General features: G+C 38.4%; 16 non-coding genes across 16 annotated transcripts; all 16 read left to right on the top strand.

Moving 5' to 3' along the window:
- The first annotated feature begins 12,510 nt into the window (after nucleotides 1–12,510).
- Nucleotides 12,511–12,629, top strand: LOC131626351 (5S ribosomal RNA). The gene has a single exon (XR_009291103.1). It is a non-coding gene; the product is annotated as a 5S ribosomal RNA (ribosomal RNA).
- Nucleotides 12,630–12,790: 161 nt separating this feature from the next.
- On the top strand, nucleotides 12,791–12,909 carry LOC131626345 (5S ribosomal RNA). Its single transcript, XR_009291097.1, has one exon. It is a non-coding gene; the product is annotated as a 5S ribosomal RNA (ribosomal RNA).
- Nucleotides 12,910–13,070: 161 nt separating this feature from the next.
- On the top strand, nucleotides 13,071–13,189 carry LOC131626350 (5S ribosomal RNA). The gene has a single exon (XR_009291102.1). It is a non-coding gene; the product is annotated as a 5S ribosomal RNA (ribosomal RNA).
- A 161-nt stretch (nucleotides 13,190–13,350) lies between these two features.
- LOC131626339 (5S ribosomal RNA) lies at nucleotides 13,351–13,469 on the top strand. Its single transcript, XR_009291091.1, has one exon. It is a non-coding gene; the product is annotated as a 5S ribosomal RNA (ribosomal RNA).
- Nucleotides 13,470–13,629: 160 nt separating this feature from the next.
- On the top strand, nucleotides 13,630–13,748 carry LOC131626337 (5S ribosomal RNA). The gene has a single exon (XR_009291090.1). It is a non-coding gene; the product is annotated as a 5S ribosomal RNA (ribosomal RNA).
- A 162-nt stretch (nucleotides 13,749–13,910) lies between these two features.
- Nucleotides 13,911–14,030, top strand: LOC131626341 (5S ribosomal RNA). Its single transcript, XR_009291093.1, has one exon. It is a non-coding gene; the product is annotated as a 5S ribosomal RNA (ribosomal RNA).
- A 161-nt stretch (nucleotides 14,031–14,191) lies between these two features.
- LOC131626347 (5S ribosomal RNA) lies at nucleotides 14,192–14,311 on the top strand. Its single transcript, XR_009291099.1, has one exon. It is a non-coding gene; the product is annotated as a 5S ribosomal RNA (ribosomal RNA).
- A 161-nt stretch (nucleotides 14,312–14,472) lies between these two features.
- Nucleotides 14,473–14,592, top strand: LOC131626346 (5S ribosomal RNA). Its single transcript, XR_009291098.1, has one exon. It is a non-coding gene; the product is annotated as a 5S ribosomal RNA (ribosomal RNA).
- A 162-nt stretch (nucleotides 14,593–14,754) lies between these two features.
- Nucleotides 14,755–14,873, top strand: LOC131626344 (5S ribosomal RNA). Its single transcript, XR_009291096.1, has one exon. It is a non-coding gene; the product is annotated as a 5S ribosomal RNA (ribosomal RNA).
- A 159-nt stretch (nucleotides 14,874–15,032) lies between these two features.
- Nucleotides 15,033–15,152, top strand: LOC131626343 (5S ribosomal RNA). Its single transcript, XR_009291095.1, has one exon. It is a non-coding gene; the product is annotated as a 5S ribosomal RNA (ribosomal RNA).
- Nucleotides 15,153–15,310: 158 nt separating this feature from the next.
- On the top strand, nucleotides 15,311–15,428 carry LOC131626349 (5S ribosomal RNA). Its single transcript, XR_009291101.1, has one exon. It is a non-coding gene; the product is annotated as a 5S ribosomal RNA (ribosomal RNA).
- Nucleotides 15,429–15,588: 160 nt separating this feature from the next.
- On the top strand, nucleotides 15,589–15,707 carry LOC131626352 (5S ribosomal RNA). Its single transcript, XR_009291104.1, has one exon. It is a non-coding gene; the product is annotated as a 5S ribosomal RNA (ribosomal RNA).
- Nucleotides 15,708–15,866: 159 nt separating this feature from the next.
- LOC131626348 (5S ribosomal RNA) lies at nucleotides 15,867–15,985 on the top strand. The gene has a single exon (XR_009291100.1). It is a non-coding gene; the product is annotated as a 5S ribosomal RNA (ribosomal RNA).
- Nucleotides 15,986–16,145: 160 nt separating this feature from the next.
- LOC131626336 (5S ribosomal RNA) lies at nucleotides 16,146–16,264 on the top strand. Its single transcript, XR_009291089.1, has one exon. It is a non-coding gene; the product is annotated as a 5S ribosomal RNA (ribosomal RNA).
- A 159-nt stretch (nucleotides 16,265–16,423) lies between these two features.
- On the top strand, nucleotides 16,424–16,541 carry LOC131626342 (5S ribosomal RNA). The gene has a single exon (XR_009291094.1). It is a non-coding gene; the product is annotated as a 5S ribosomal RNA (ribosomal RNA).
- A 160-nt stretch (nucleotides 16,542–16,701) lies between these two features.
- LOC131626340 (5S ribosomal RNA) lies at nucleotides 16,702–16,820 on the top strand. The gene has a single exon (XR_009291092.1). It is a non-coding gene; the product is annotated as a 5S ribosomal RNA (ribosomal RNA).
- The last annotated feature ends 130 nt before the right edge of the window (nucleotides 16,821–16,950 follow it).

Genomic DNA, 16,950 nt, shown 5'->3' with positions numbered 1-16,950 from the left:
CAGTAATTTGAAGATTGGCACACAAGTAGGAGTCATATGGGCAATGAATCTGGCTATGTAGTTTAGACGTCCCAAGAATCCTCTGACTTGTTTCTCGGTACGGGGTATAGGCATTTCTTGAATGGCTTTGACCTTGGCAGGATCAACCTCAATACCTTTACTGCTGATGATGAAACCTAAGAGTTTACCGGATCTTACTCCAAAGGTACACTTGTTCGGGTTCAGTCGCAATCTGTATTTCTTGAGTCTGTCAAACAGCTTGTGTAAATGACTCAAATGTTCTTCTTCGGTGTTGGATTTTGCGATCATGTCATCGACATACACCTCTATTTCCTGATGAATCATATCATGAAATAGTGTTACCATTGCTCGTTGGTAGGTAGCTCCAGCATTTTTTAGACCAAAGGGCATTACTTTGTAACAAAAGGTTCCCCAGGGAGTTGTGAAGGTTGTTTTTTCCATGTCTTCGGGTGCCATCTTGATTTGATTGTACCCTGAGAATCCGTCCATAAAGGAGAATACCTTGCATTGTGCGGTATTGTCAACTAGTACATCGATGTGCGGTAAAGGGAAATCATCTTTAGGGCTTGCCCGGTTCAGGTCTCTGTAGTCTACACACATTCTGACTTTCCCGTCTTTTTTGGGTACAGGCACGATGTTAGCTATCCAAGGAGGATAACTTACAACTTTTAGGAATCCGGCATTGAATTGTTTTTCAACCTCGTCTTTGATCTTTTTTGACATATCAGGCTTACTCCTTCGCAGTCTCTGTTTGACCGGAGTGCTTCCTTCTTTGATTGGCAGGCGATGAACTACAATGTCCGTGTCAAGGCCAGGCATATCTTGATAAGACCAGGCGAATATCTCGGCGTAGTCTTGCAACAATTGAATCAGTCTTTGCTTGACACTGTTTTCTAAGTCAGCCCCAATTCTGACCTCTTTCTTTTCTTCGTCACTGCCCAAGTTGATGACCTCAATCGGCTCCTCATGAGGCTGTATGGCTTTTTCTTCTTGTTCTAGAAGTCTTGCAATTTCTCTTGGCACTTCACAATCTTCCTCACTTTCGTCCTCAGTTTGGTAGATCGGATTTTCAAAGTCATGACGGGCAATAGCAGAGTCGTTATTGACTGGATCCAGCGTGTATGTGAATCTGCATGGTAGATATGTGAGTGTGTATGAAGAGAAAAACATAGCTATTTGAAAGCGAATAAAGAAAGAAAAAGGATCACAAAATTTTGAACATGCAAGCATCCCATGATTTTATTGAATGCACATAATCATGATATGACAAACCCTTTTTATAGAAGGACCGTTGTGCTAAGGCACACGGCTTTCAAGCTCATGGTTCGATTGTTCAGGAACCACTTTTATCTTTGCACAAAGAAAACAGGAAATGGCATTTACTCCTGATCAAAGGAGATCACATCCTCTGCTTTCCAGTTGTTCAATCCACCGTTGTTAGCAGGGAGCACCCAGCTGTTCCAGTTGCAGTTGTTCTTTTCGTCTTCCGTAGCATTGATTCCGCTAGTGGGAAAATGCGTAGGTAATTCCTCAGGATAAGTTGGATGATTTGTTGGATATGAGAATCCAGGTGGAGGTCCCTCTATTGGCTGAGCGAGATGCTCGATAAGGCCGTCCCATGCAGTAGGAATGATGTTTTGAATAGAGACTTGTGCATCCTGATAAGGAGTGTACTGTGACAGAAAATAACCTTCGTTGTTTGGCATCTTCCTGGCTTCTTCAAGAGCGAAGTTGTCGTCGTACTGTTCGTCCCATCCAGTCGGGACAATGTCTTTGATGGGAGTTGAAAAGCTCGGAGGAGCGGAATATTTCACCATATAGTCGTATTTGCCGCTGGGTTCTCCTAGCGTGTCCCATACTTCTTTGGGTGGATTTTGATATTGCTGAGTGACAGGACTTGTGATACTTCCGTCATTTTGATTACCCTCTTCTGTTGGAGTAAGATCTTCCAGAGCAATGTAAGAATTCTGAGGTGTGATATACTGGTAGTTGTAACCGTCATTTGGTCCTCCCACAGCATCCCACATTCCCATGGTAATGGGTGGAATTTCGTATGGATATGGCTGAATGATGTGGTTCAAGTATGTCCCTTCATCATCAATGGCGTTTACTTCTTGGCTGGCGAAGTGTGATATTAACCCTTCAGAGCGAGGATTTTGATCATTCTTTTGATTTTCACCATTATAGCCCAGACCTAGCTTGTCGGACTTGTAGGGTATATCAGGGAGTTGTCCCCATACTGTGCGATCACCCTGTTCAATCATGGCTTTGGCATCTTTGAGAGAAGCCATAGTTGTAGCTGGAGTAGCAGGAATATGCTTGGTGGTAGAGATATCTGGAGATACAACCTCAAAAGCTTGATACGGAGTTTCGATGGATTCGCCCTCCATCTCAACATACTTGTCGTTGCTCAAGTGACTGACCATATATTCTTCTTCGCCATAGACTGTGACAACCTTTCCTTTTACTGGGTATTTTAACTTCTGATGCAGGGTAGAAGTTACAGCGTTTGCCCCATGTATCCAAGGGCGTCCTAGTAAACAGGAGTATGTTGGAAGAACGTCTATTACGGAAAAGATAACATCGAAAGTTTGAGAGCCCACTCTGATTGGGAGCTTAACTTCTCCGTACACCGTTCTTGTTGACCCATCGAAGGCTCTTACAACCACATCACTTGGTTGTAGCACAACTCCTTTGAAGTCAAGTTTTTCCAGTATTACCTTTGGTAACACGTTTAGAGAGGAACCATTGTCTATTAGCACATGAGACAGAGTGGTGCCGTTGCATTCGATAGAGATGTGCAGGGCCTTGTTGTGATTTCTTCCAGCAGGAGTTAGATCCACATCAGAGAAACCAAGACCATTGGGCACTGTAAGACTGGCGACACAATTCTCAAATTGGTCGATTGGGATTTCTTGAGGCACATGCGCAGCTTGAAGGAACTTCATTAGAGCTTTAGCATGAGCTTCTGAATATTTTAGCAGAGATAACATTGAGATTTTTGAAGCAGTATGCCCCAGTTGTTCGACAATATTGTAATCACTTTTGCAGATGATTTTCAATATTTCGTCCATCTCTTGCTTTGATGGATCCTCAGCAGTGATCTCTACCGGATTTTGAACTGGTTCGATCAGTGGCTCTTTGCCTCGAGTGTTGATATCTGGAATAGGAATTGGAACCTGGATTGGACTAGCAGCAATATTTGGAGAAATTTCTGGTGAAAAGATTCTTCCACTTCTCGTGATCTTGCTAGTGCCTGCAATGTTACTTACAGCTGAAGTAGTTAGTGTTGCGTCCTCTTTAGTCGAGGGATCCTGCTTAACTCCATGAATGTAAACATTAGTGTCATATCCCCATGGGACAGCTTTGTCTGAGGAGTATGGAAATGGAGTTGGTCTAGCAATGACTACTGATGCCACTTTGAGTGTAGCAGAAAGTTTGAATGGAGCCTTGGTAGAGATTTGAATGGTAAGCTGGAGATCACTGAGACGTCTTCCATTCTTATCCCGTTGGCAAAGACTTTGCCCAACATGTCCATAGAAGGGAGCCTCTCAAACATAATGATACGGCGATCCATGTGTTTTTGAATTCCCATCTTTAGATTTTCACAACCATTGGGTTGGCGTGAGCAATAAAAGCAGTCGGGATCACAACCTGGAAAGTAACCAGCTTGGATGAACTTTCTTTTGACTTCGAGGAGTGGAATTGATACTTCGTTCACATCATAAATGTAAACTGTGTCTATGATAGCATTAACAGTTTTGTCATGCTTTGGCATAGGTGCTGTGATGACATTTGGAGTTTCTGGAGGATCGAACTCAATTTCTCCAGCATCTATCATGTCTTGGATTTTATTTTTCAGGGCCCAGCAGTGATCTGCGTCATGTCCTGGACAGTTTGAATGATAGGCACATGTTGCATCAGGGCGATAATTCAGAGAAGAAGTATTGACATTCTTCGGAGGACCCCTTAATGTGATCAGATCCGCTTTAAGCAAGTGCTGCAATGCCTGAGAGATTGGCATGTTGATTTTGGTGAAAGTTCTTCTTGGTGCATCTGGTCGATGCGTATATTTTGGCTGTTGATCTTTTTGAGGTGCAGATGCGGAGATCATAACTGCCCCTACAGATTGATGCTGATCACTTTTGTGACTTGTCTGAATTTGCGCTGTATTGACCTCATTTCTGATGGGCCTTTTTGTAGTACCAGAGGAGGATCCTACTTGAATTTTTCCATTTCGAATGCCACTTTCGACACGTTCTCCGGTCAGTATTAGGTCAGTGAAACCTGATGATGAACTTCCCAGCAAATGGCTATAGAATGGGCCAGTTAAAGTGCCCATGAACATGTCGACTAGTTCGCGATCAGATAAGGGTGGTTGAACCCTTCCAGCCATATCTCTCCACTTTTGTGCATACTCTTTGAAACTTTCTTTTGGTCCCATAGACATGCCTCGCAATTGAGTACGAGTGGGTGTAAGATCAGCATTGTATTGGTACTGTTTGTAAAAAGCAGCAGCTAATTCTTCCCAAGTATGAACCTTGGTATTTTCTAGCTGGTAGTACCATTCGAGTTGTGTACCTGACAGACTTTCTTGGAAAAAAGTGAATCCACAATTTGTTATCTGTTGTATGAGGTTGTATCTTCCTCACATAAGATCTCAAATGTAGTTTTGGACAAGAAACTCCATCATACTTTGCAAAGGTTGGAACTTTGAACTTTGGAGGGATGACAACATCCGACACGAGTCCCAGATTATTGAAATCTAAGCCAGGTATTTTTTGTATTTCCATAGCTTTCATACGATCCTCCAACTGTTGGTATTTGTCATCATCCTGTTCGTCTCCAGAATGATCTTCTTCTTCATTTGAAGAGAGAGAGGGTTTAGCAGAACCCTGGTTGCTTTGATTATCTTCTTGTTCACCATCACCGACTATTTCAGGGATTGATGGCTTTTTGATCTTTATTGACAGGGATCTTGATCTTCCTTCTCAGGTAACTCAAGCCTGCAGATTTCTTTGGGCTTCTTTTTCTTCTTGAGTTATCAGGGCTTTCAGCTCTTGCTGCCCCTTTGCCAGTTCCAGAATTGCCACTTGAACTTGGGCATTCTGTACTTCGAGATTCCTTGATACTGCATTGCCTCAGATTCCATCTCTTCTGACTGAAATAAACAGCGAAGAAGATGAGAAATCCGTCATGTGAACCTGTTTATGCAATGTGTTATGACTGGATGCCATGTATGCAATGTGTATGCAATGTATATGAATGCAATGTATGAAATGCAATGTATGAAATGCAATGTGTATGCAATGCATGTGAATGCATGTGTGCAATGTTTTCAAGGATCATAGAGTCTAGATTTGTTAAAGAAGCAACAAACGTTAGTTAATCAATTTATTTCTCTTTTCTTTTTTTTTTCCTTCTTTTTTCTTTGCCTCATTTGGGCTTACAAGACAGAAAATAAAATAAATGATCTTTCAGGTCCTCCCGTGGGCGCTTTTTTCTTTGTCCCCAGGAATGCGTTGATTCTTTGTTCTTCTGAAGCTGTCTGGTGAGCTCGAATAGCCTTCTCTCATAGTCCTGACAGTGTTCTTTGAAGGTGTCTCTTTCCTCTTTGAGTTGAACCCAGGATTTTTGCAACTCTTCCAAGTCAGTTGGCATATCCGGGTGTAGATAACTTGAGGTTCGTAACCTTCGACTTCTGATTCAATAGTCACAGGTAGAACAACGGGATAGGGCATCATGAGTTTTTGAGCATGAGTACGCACCCATCTGAGGTAAAGTTCCATAGGAATAGAATTCCATAGCCCCAGAGTTTTGCTTTCTATTCTATAGACACTATCCCAAGCCTGTATGAATCTTCGTCGGTGTCTGTGAGAATCATTCTCGTAATCAAACACAATGCCACGGATAATCATGTCATGAGGACCGTTGCTTCTTGCATATCCGAATGGCGTAGAGCTAGAGAGGGATTGTAAGTGATACCTCCTTTAATGCCAAGGAGTGGCACATTAGGGTATTCTCCACAATGATCAATGATAGTAATGTCTCTTTGAAAGAAGTTGTTCCATCGGATATCTGAATGAGATAAAGACATGATTCTGTAAGACCATTGTGCTCTTTGTTCATTTCTCAGTACTGATCGGGGAAGATGACATGTAAACCACCTAGCCAGCAGTGGTATACAGCACGATGAGAGTTCCTCGCTTCTTCGTGGTACGAGTGTGTAGAGAGTGTAGGATGTCTCCCAGCAATGTTGGTACCGGGTTGCGAATTAGGAAAAGGTTGATGATGTGTACACTTATGAACTGGTCGGAATTAGGGAACAAAACCAACCCATAGATCAAAAGAGCCATAACTTCTTCAAAAGCTGGATAACTTTTGTTTTCTAGCAGTAGTCGAGCCTTTTCCAGTAAGAATTTGGCAAGCAAACCCTCAACTCCACTCTTTGTTTCCAATTGGATCTTGATTTCTGACTTTTGCAGATGTAAAGCAGCAGCAATGACTTCAGGTTTGGTTTTCTTTCTAAACCAGTGAAAGGTAATTGATCTCGGATTGGTAATCCAATTAATTCAGAGAATTCTTCCAAAGTGGGTACCAACTGGTAATCAGGAAATGTGAAGCAATGATGTTCAGGGTCGAAGAACTGGAACAGGACCCGTATCATGTCTTCTTCAAACTTTGAGGTAACCAAATGGAGTAGGTGACCATGCTTTTCAGTGAATTGAGCATTCCTGGGGAATTCTGCTACCAAGACTTTGAGTTCAGATGGCACCGTTGAGATATTGATTCGGATGTAATCTCTGGTGGCGGGAGCCATTACCTGCAAAAACAAAAGTAAACTCTTTGATCCTTGAAATGTGTAGTGAAAAATGATGTGTTTATGATGCAAACATGTGGCACACAAAACAAATCAAACAATAGCCTTAGGTTTAAAGGCTTTGCATGAGGTTGATAGGTGATACCCTCCCCTCTGAAGTTGAGTTGGTTGAAACCTGTCCTAGAATAGTATTCGGGCTCTATGATCCTTGGAGACAACATCTCAATACGGCGCTCGGACGGCCGATCAAGAATATTCCTCGAGGATAACTAGCTTCGATCAATTTCAAAGCTAGCCACTTAATAGGCCACAAGTCAAGTTCAACTAAAGGTTCTAAGACAAATTAGTGTTAATGACACTTCGGAAGCCTAATATACTCCTTGATCGCTTTCAAGGGACATCAGTATAAACCAAAGTATCACACTAACGATGACTACCAGATCAACCGTATCGGTACATGCCGTACAGTTTCCTTGGTCTATTGTCATATACTTAAGGTATCTCGAGATTCGGGTTAGAATCTTTCACACAAGCAAAGTACCCAAGCAAACCTGTGAAAAGTAAAGCAATCAGATCAAACAATTGAAAACATCGAAATGATCTATACTCTAAAGGTAACCCTTTTGAAAACATTTTGAATTGTATTCCCCAGCAGAGTCGCCAGTTCTGTGGACCGTCCTTTCGGGCCATACCCCTCCGTGGGTGGGATACGTGAACTGACTCTTTTTTGTCGATCGGACGCTTTCGCGTCACTTTTGAAAAAGTTTACAGAGTCGCCACCGACCTTTTATTTTATCCAATGAAGGAAACGGTTTATAAAGAAACAGAAAAAAGACCTTTGAGAGATTCTGGGTAAGGGGGTAGGTTATACAAAGGGAAGGTGTTAGCACCCTTTGTATCCATGGTTATCCATGGGCTCTTTAGTTTGCTTAGCTCATTTGCTTTACTTTTCAATTGATTCGGAAATGCTTTACCTGTGTTTTTGAAATACCTTTGCAAATAGAATTTGTAATGATCCTTGTGCGGATATATACAAATGCTTGTTTATCTTTCGAAAAGATGTTTTGAAAAGATCGTTAATTTCTGTACTGATCCGTGTGTTTGGATGTATACAAAATATTGTCTTTTGGAAAATTCGTTTTAAAAAAACAACAGTGTATGAGAATTTTGTTTGTTTTGATTTTGAGCAAGCAAACTAGGAGGTCTACCCTGAGTTTAGGAGGTCTTTATCCTTGTTCCCTTTAAAAATCTATCCATTCGTCGGATATAAACAAAAGGTTCGATTTTGTACTCGAAACAGTAGAAATGTAACTTTGATTTTGAAAGAGTGAAAAGGGGTTACCCTAGGAGGTGCAAATGTGATTGTGATTGAATTCAGATATTTATCTTTGAAGTTAGTGATCTGACGGTTCAGTTTTATCTTTGACATACACGCAGTTTATATGGGTGCTGGAAATTAAAATGCGGAAATATAAAGTGCAGAAAGTAAATCTACGCTATTACATCGATTGTGCGGGAAATGTAAACTAGCCTATTTACATGAATTTGACATCCTATACATTTATCTAGGAATTTTAAATTGCAAGAAATAAAAGGCATATTTTTGTATTTTTATTTTAAATATAATTAATGCATTATTAATTAATTAAAATAAAGAAAAGATGGAAATATGATTTAAACCTAGCAAATAAGTTTAAAAATATGTACAAAATGTTTGTTAATTGATTTTAGAACAAAACTAATTTTTTTGGAATTTTTGAAATTTGTTTTTGGATATTTTAAGTTAATCAAAACATAATTATGCAAATAATTACACAAATAATTAAAACTTAAAGAGAAAATTATCCTAAATATGTACAAAATTAGTTTATGATATATAAACAATATTTAACACAAAGAACAATTTTTTTTATGATTTTTTGACTAATTAAAATAATTAATAAGCAAATATACAAATACATACTAATTAATTATGAAAAATATTGAAATTTTGAAGAAAAATAAAATATTTTTGTTTCATAAATAATATATTATTTTAGAAGTTTAAAATATTTTTTTTGTGGAATTTTTGGAAGTTTTTAACTATTTTTAATTAATTTATCAAAGAAACTAAAATAAAAATAGAAAATAAAATTAAGAATATAAGGATACTGATCTGGTGTGGCAATTAATGAAGGAGCATGGTGAGCTTGCATGTGTGAGGCGTTGGATTGGCTTTGAGATTGATCCAAGGGCACAGATTTGTAGGTGCATGGTATGATGGTGTACACTGAATCCAAGGGGATTCAAAGTCTTTGCAGGGGCCCACGCTGGATTGACCAGCGAATAAGATTTGAGGAAGGGCCACCTTGGCGCGCTGAAAAGTCAGACGAACCACGCTTGGACGCGGTGGTCGTCTTCAACCTCCAGAAGTGAGGTTTTCAGCTTCAAATAGCGGGGGTTTTTTAACCTCCCCTATTTGGACGTTAAAATTCCAGTTTTTTAACACCTATGAACCTGCAAAAAATGCGAGTTAGCAATAGAAACAAGTGACCCAGATCCACTAATTAGAGTGTCCTGAATCCAAAATCTGTCATTTGTTTTAAGGTTTGAAGCTCCTAGCTGATGGATACGAAGAAGATGAAGCTTAAACACTCATGGACTCGTTTTAATGGTGGAGCCTGATCCTCACGTTGGAACACTCATGCTAAGGCCCAGATCACACATATAGGTCCCCATAAGGATGTTAGGGTGGTTAGTTTGCAGTGAAATTAGTTGCATATACAAAAACGAAAATAAAACTCATATGTACATGAAGAGCTTTAAGTGCTTTATACGACTCTCATATGTCTATATTTAGAGCTCAATCTTACTCTATAATGTTTGAGGAGATGATTAGAAGTGTTTATTGGTATTGAATATTGATTGGAAATTTGAATTTGAAAATTACAAAGTATATGCAAATTTTGAGAATTTTTTGTGATATTTCTTGCTATACTCTTGCCCTATTTCGTGTGTCCTCTTTTGCTGAAGTATGATGCTTCTTTTATAGCCCAAAGTTGCTTGGAACTCAAGCTAAGAAGCTTTGTTGTCTTTGTTGAAAGTTTGATTTTTTAAAATATTAAAAATCTTTGAATTGTTGACCAAGCTTGACTCCATTCAATGCTCTTGTCTTGCTCTTCAATTCTTGCAGAAAAAATGAAGATTCCTTGAAGTGAGTCATACTTGGAGGCCAAGCAACCATTATCCATGCATTTTCCTTTTAATTTTAATCTTAAAGTAAGATAAAATTATGCAAAAAATGGCCAATAAAGATGTGGGCTTTGTCTTGGTCGTGGGAGGCCCATAGTAACATGGCAAAGATGTTTGGACCATAAAAACTTGGACTCATTTGGAAAAAAAAACATTTTTGAGCAATGTTGATTTCATTGCATTTTCCCAAATTTAGCCAACTTCAACAAGGTGTAAATCCTTCAATTTTTGTCATATGAAGGAGATCTTGCACTTTTTGGAAACCTCAAAGAGTCCTCTAACCAATGTCTTTGGTCTCATATCAAAATGATTTTTGGTTTCTCCTTGTGTGTCCATTTGAAAAAAGTGTCTTTTTGTTGACTTTGAAAATGACCTGTAATGTCTTTGGCCATATTTTTCAAATGGTGAATGCTATGACCATGGGATCAATTGCATTTGAAAGATAATTGAATTTCCTTCAAAATGAGCTTTGGTTGACATTTTTTGGATGAAGGATGAGAGAGTTATGATCAGTCAAAGTTGAGTTGACTTTTCAGGCAAAAAACCCTAATTTTGAATCTTAGGGTTTTGTTGATTTTGATCTTTCCTTGATGAATTGTGATCATCCAATGATCAAATGTTGAATCCTTTGACAAAATATGGACTTTGACAAAAAATTTCATTTTTGACTGTCAGTTGACTTTTTTTGGTCAAACGGGTCGTCTGTTGACTGTTTGAGCTGCTGACGGTGCGTCTGAGTGAATTGAAGTTTGAAAATTTGTATGATGGTACTTTGAGATGTATGGATGTATATGAAATCCATTTGAGCTCTCAAAACTTGTTGCTCCTGTTAAAACAAGAAAAACCCTGATTAGGGACTGTCTGTATAGGAGGCAGTTAAGCGTACCTGATTTTTGTGCAGTGTTGAGTTTCTGCTAATCATGTGATATTCAGAAGACTTCTAACACAAAAATCTTGGAAATTTGAATTGTGAATGATTGATTTGATTGATTGTACAAATCACTGTGAATTGTACTGTCTGCAGTTTGTCTGTCAACCGACTGTTCGTGTACTGAAGCAGCAGTTAAAGTGAAAAATCAACCGTCAAAGTTAATTTTCCTTTTTTTTTTTTTTTTTTTTGTTGTTATTTTTGTTTTTGTTTGGTGTGAAGCATGAAAATTTATTTACATGACTTGTTAGAAAACAGAAACATAATAAATAACTGATATTTACGGTATGCGGGCAAAATTACCGATAATAACCTGAAAATTGTTAAATGCACAGAAATAGAAATATTTGACTGGCAGAAACACACAAAATATTATCTTAGTAATTAAGCAATATTATGACAAATAGTACAACATTTAATACTGATAGTATAAATATTACATACTATTGAACAGTACGACGAATAGACGGTACGTTTAAGAAATAAGAAACACGGCAAACTTTAAAAATGACGGTTGATGAACCATGCTATGATCAATAACATTGTAGAGGATTGGGAATGCAACCATTGCAGGTCCACACTTCTCAGGACTGTGTAGGCAGAAGAAAGTCATGATCACCGTAGCAATGGTGATGACTGTAAGAAACAGTGTCTCTATCCATTTTGCCATTCTTGCTAGGAAAGAAGAAAGAAAATGGATGATGAAGTAGAAATTTGAAAGATGATTTAGAATTTGATGTGAGATTTGTGAAAAGAAGGAGAGGTATTTATAGAATGGAAAGATGATAGAGACGTTGGGGAATGATGTGATTCCGTACAAAAGGAAATTTGAATGGAAGTGAGATTTGAAAGAAAGTGTAAGGTATTGTTGGAAAAGAGAGATGGATAGAATAAAGTTGAGATTTGAATTTGAAAGGATAGATTTGAAAAGATTTTGAAAATAATGGAATATAGCACAAAAGTTAGTGGGAAAACAAAAACAATTGTTACCAGTACAGTGTGAGTTTCCTGCTTTTGCGCCTGCAAAAAGATTTAACCCTGCATGAACTGTGTTAGTACTATTTATCTGTAAAATAAATAAATAGTATTTGTGAAGTAAAGAACAGTATTTGGCGTTTGCGTAAGAATAAATTCCACTGTAAGCCAAGTTACTGTGGTAAGAAAAATTCTGAAAACCAAGTTCTTCATATGTCAGGATATTTTGAAAAAATCATGTTTATATGAGACTCTTAATTTTCATATTGAAACTTTCCTGAAAAAAGAAGTGGGCAAATTTTGGGGTATAACAGCGTGCTTGGGCGAGAGTAGTACTAGGATGGGTGACCTCCTGGAAGTCCTTGTGTTGCACCTCTTTTTGTGTATTTTTAAATGTAGTTTTTTATTTTTGTTGATGGGCGTAAAAGAATCGGAGAAAGTAAAAGAAAACAAATATTTTAGAGTTAATTATATGCATTTTTCCGCTAAGAAGTGGAAGAAATCAAATATATACAATTAAAGCGCAAAGGGTAACAGGTGCGATCATACCAGCACTAATGCACCGGATCCCATCAGAACTCCGCAGTTAAGCGTGCTTGGGCGAGAGTAGTACTAGGATGGGTGACCTCCTGGGAAGTCCTTGTGTTGCACCTCTTTTTTGTGTATTTTTAAATGTAGTTTTTTATTTTTATTGATGGGCGTAAAAGAATCGGAGAAAGTAAAAGAAAAAAAATATTTTAGGGTTAATTATATGCATTTATCCGCTAAGAAGTGGAAGAAATCAAATATATACAATTAAAGCGCAAAGGGTAATAGGTGGCGATCACACCAGCACTAATGCACCGGATCCCATCAGAACTCCGCAGTTAAGCGTGCTTGGGCGAGAGTAGTACTAGGATGGGTGACCTCCTGGGAAGTCCTTGTGTTGCACCTCTTTTTTGTGTATTTTTAAATGTAGTTTTTTATTTTTGTTGATGGGCGTAAAAGAATCGGAGAAAGTAAAAGAAAACAAATATTTTAGAGTTAATTATATGCATTTATCCGCTAAGAAGTGGAAGAAATCAAATATAATACAATTAAAGCGCAAAGGGTAACAGGTGCGATCATACCAGCACTAATGCACCGGATCCCATCAGAACTCCGCAGTTAAGCGTGCTTGGGCGAGAGTAGTACTAGGATGGGTGACCTCCTGGGAAGTCCTTGTGTTGCACCTCTTTTTTGTGTATTTTTAAATGTAGTTTTTTATTTTTGTTGATGGGCGTAAAAGAATCGGAGAAAGTAAAAGAAAACAAATATTTTAGAGTTAATTATATGCATTTTTCCGCTAAGAAGTGGAAAGAAATCAAATATATACAATTAAAGCGCAAAGGGTAACAGGTGCGATCACACCAGCACTAATGCACCGGATCCCATCAGAACTCCGCAGTTAAGCGTGCTTGGGCGAGAGTAGTACTAGGATGGGTGACCTCCTGGGAAGTCCTTGTGTTGCACCTCTTTTTTGTGTATTTTTAAATGTAGTTTTTTATTTTTGTTGATGGGCGTAAAAGAATCGGAGAAAGTAAAAGAAAACAAATATTTTAGAGTTAATTATATGCATTTTTCCGCTAAGAAGTGGGAGAAATCAAATATATACAATTAAAGCGCAAAGGGTAACAGGTGCGATCACACCAGCACTAATGCACCGGATCCCATCAGAACTCCGCAGTTAAGCGTGCTTGGGCGAGAGTAGTACTAGGATGGGTGACCTCCTGGGAAGTCCTTGTGTTGCACCTCTTTTTTGTGTATTTTTAAATGTAGTTTTTTATTTTTGTTGATGGGCGTAAAAGAATCGGAGAGAAAGTAAAAGAAAACAAATATTTTAGAGTTAATTATATGCATTTATCCGCTAAGAAGTGGAAGAAATCAAATATATACAATTAAAGCGCAAAGGGTAACAGGTGCGATCATACCAGCACTAATGCACCGGATCCCATCAGAAACTCCGCAGTTAAGCGTGCTTGGGCGAGAGTAGTACTAGGATGGGTGACCTCCTGGGAAGTCCTTGTGTTGCACCTCTTTTTTGTGTATTTTTAAATGTAGTTTTTTATTTTTGTTGATGGGCGTAAAAGAATCGGAGAAAGTAAAAGAAAACAAATATTTTAGAGTTAATTATATGCATTTTTCCGCTAAGAAGTGGAAGAAATCAAATATATACAATTAAAGCCCAAAGGGGTAACAGGTGCGATCATACCAGCACTAATGCACCGGATCCCATCATAACTCCGCAGTTAAGCGTGCTTGGGCGAGAGTAGTACTAGGATGGGTGACCTCCTGGGAAGTCCTTGTGTTTGCACCTCTTTTTTGTGTATTTTTAAATGTAGTTTTTTATTTTTGTTGATGGGCGTAAAAGAATCGGAGAAAGTAAAAGAAAACAAATATTTTTAGAGTTAATTATATGCATTTGTCCGCTAAGAAGTGGAAGAAATCAAATATATACAATTAAAGCGCAAAGGGTAACAGGTGCGATCATACCAGCACTAATGCATCTGGATCCCATCAGAACTCCGCCGTTAAGCGTGCTTGGGCGAGAGTAGTACTAGGATGGGTGACCTCCTGGGAAGTCCTTGTGTTGCACCTCTTTTTTGTGTATTTTTAAATGTAGTTTTTTTATTTTTGTTGATGGGCGTAAAAGAATCGGAGAAAGTAAAAGAAAACAAATATTTTTAGAGTTAATTATATGCATTTTTCCGCTAAGAAGTGGAAGAAATCAAATATATACAATTAAAGCGCAAAGGGTAACAGGTGCGATCACACCAGCACTAATGCACCGGATTCCATCAGAACTCCGCAGTTAAGCGTGCTTGGGCGAGAGTAGTACTAGGATGGGTGACCTCCTTGGAAGTCCTTGTGTTGCATCTCATTTTTGTGTATTTTTAAATGTAGTTTTTATTTTTGTTGATGGCCGTAAAAGAATCGTAGAAAGTAAAAGAAAACAAATATTTTAGAGTTAATTATATGCATTTATCCGCTAAGAAGTGGAAGAAATCAAATATATACAATTAAAGCGCAAAGGGTAACAGGTGCGATCATACCAGTACTAATGCACCGGATCCCATCAGAACTCCGCAGGTTAAGCGTGCTTGGGCGAGAGTAGTACTAGGATGGGTGACCTCCTGGGAAGTCCTTGTGTTGCACCTCTTTTTTGTGTATATTTTAAATGTAGTTTTTATTTTTGTTGATGGGCGTAAAGAATCGGAAGAAAGTAAAAGAAAACAAATATTTAGAGTTAATTATATGCATTTTTCCGCTAAGAAGTGGAAGAAATCAAATATATACAATTAAAGCGCAAAGGTAACAGGTGCGATCATACCAGCACTAATGCACCGGATCCCATCAGAACTCCGCATTAAGCGTGCTTGGGCGAGAGTAGTACTAGGCTGGGTGACCTCCTGGGAAGTCCTTGTGTTGCACCTCTTTTTTGTGTATTTTTAAATGTAGTTTTTTATTTTTGTTGATGGGCGTAAAAGAATCGGAGAAAGTAAAAGAAAAAAAATATTTTAGGGTTAATTATATGCATTTATCCGCTAAGAAGTGGAAGAAATCAAATATATACAATTAAAGCGCAAAGGGTAATAGGTGCGATCACACCAGCACTAATGCACCGGATCCCATCAGAACTCCGCAGTTAAGCGTGCTTGGGCGAGAGTAGTACTAGGATGGGTGACCTCCTGGGAAGTCCTTGTGTTGCACCTCTTTTTAGTGTATTTTTAAATGTAGTTTTTTATTTTTGTTGATGGCGTAAAAGAATCGGAGAAAGTAAAAGAAAACAAATATTTTAGAGTTAATTATATGCATTTTTCCGCTAAGAAGTGGAAGAAATCAAATATATACAATTAAAGCGCAAAGGGTAACAGGTGCGATCATACCAGCACTAATGCACCGGATCCCATCAGAACTCCGCAGTTAAGCGTGCTTGGGCGAGAGTAGTACTAGGATGGGTGACCTCCTGGGAAGTCCTTGTGTTGCACCTCTTTTTTGTGTATTTTTAAATGTAGTTTTTTACTTTTGTTGATGGGCGTAAAAGAATCGGAGAAAGTAAAAGGAAACAAATATTTTAGAGTTAATTGTATGCATTTATCCGCTAAGAAGTGGAAGAAATCAAATATATACAATTAAAGCGCAAAGGGTAACAGGTGCGATCATACCAGCACTAATGCACCGGATCCCATCAGAACTCCGCAGTTAAGCGTGCTTGGGCGAGAGTAGTACTAGGATGGGTGACCTCCTGGGAAGTCCTTGTGTTGCACCTCTTTTTTGTGTATTTTTAAATGTAGTTTTTTATTTTTGTTGATGGGCGTAAAAGAATCAGAGAAAGTAAAAGAAAACAAATATTTTAGAGTTAATTATATGCATTTTTCCGCTAAGAAGTGAAGAAATCAAATATATACAATTAAAGCGCAAAGGGTAACAGGTGCGATCATACCAGCACTAATGCACCGGATCCATCAGAACTCCGCAGTTAAGCGTGCTTGGGCGAGAGTAGTACTAGGATGGGTGACCTCCTGGGAAGTCCTTGTGTTGCACCTCTTTTTTGTGTATTTTTAAATGTAGTTTTTTATTTTTGTTGATGGGCGTAAAAGAATCGGAGAAAGTAAAAGAAAACAAATATTTTATAGTTAATTATATGCATTTTTCTGCTAAGAAGTGGAAGAAATCAAATATATACAATTAAAGCGCAAAGGGTAACAGGTGCGATCATACCAGCACTAATGCACCGGATCCCATCAGAACTCCGCAGTTAAGCGTGCTTGGGCGAGAGTAGTACTAGGATGGGTGACCTCCTGGGAAGTCCTTGTGTTGCACCACTTTTTTGTGTATTTTTAAATGTAGTTTTTTATTTTTGTTGATGGGCGTAAAAGAATCGGAGAAAGTAAAAGGAAACAAATATTTTAGAGTTAATTATATGCATTTATCCGCTAAGAAGTGGAAGAAATCA

The sequence above is a fragment of the Vicia villosa genome, unplaced genomic scaffold, assembly GCF_029867415.1.
Source record: "Vicia villosa cultivar HV-30 ecotype Madison, WI unplaced genomic scaffold, Vvil1.0 ctg.000282F_1_1, whole genome shotgun sequence".
In the NCBI taxonomy this organism is placed as follows: Eukaryota; Viridiplantae; Streptophyta; class Magnoliopsida; order Fabales; family Fabaceae; genus Vicia; species Vicia villosa.
The sequence above is the reverse complement of the archived record's forward strand: the minus strand, read 5'-3'. Positions and strand labels throughout refer to the sequence as shown.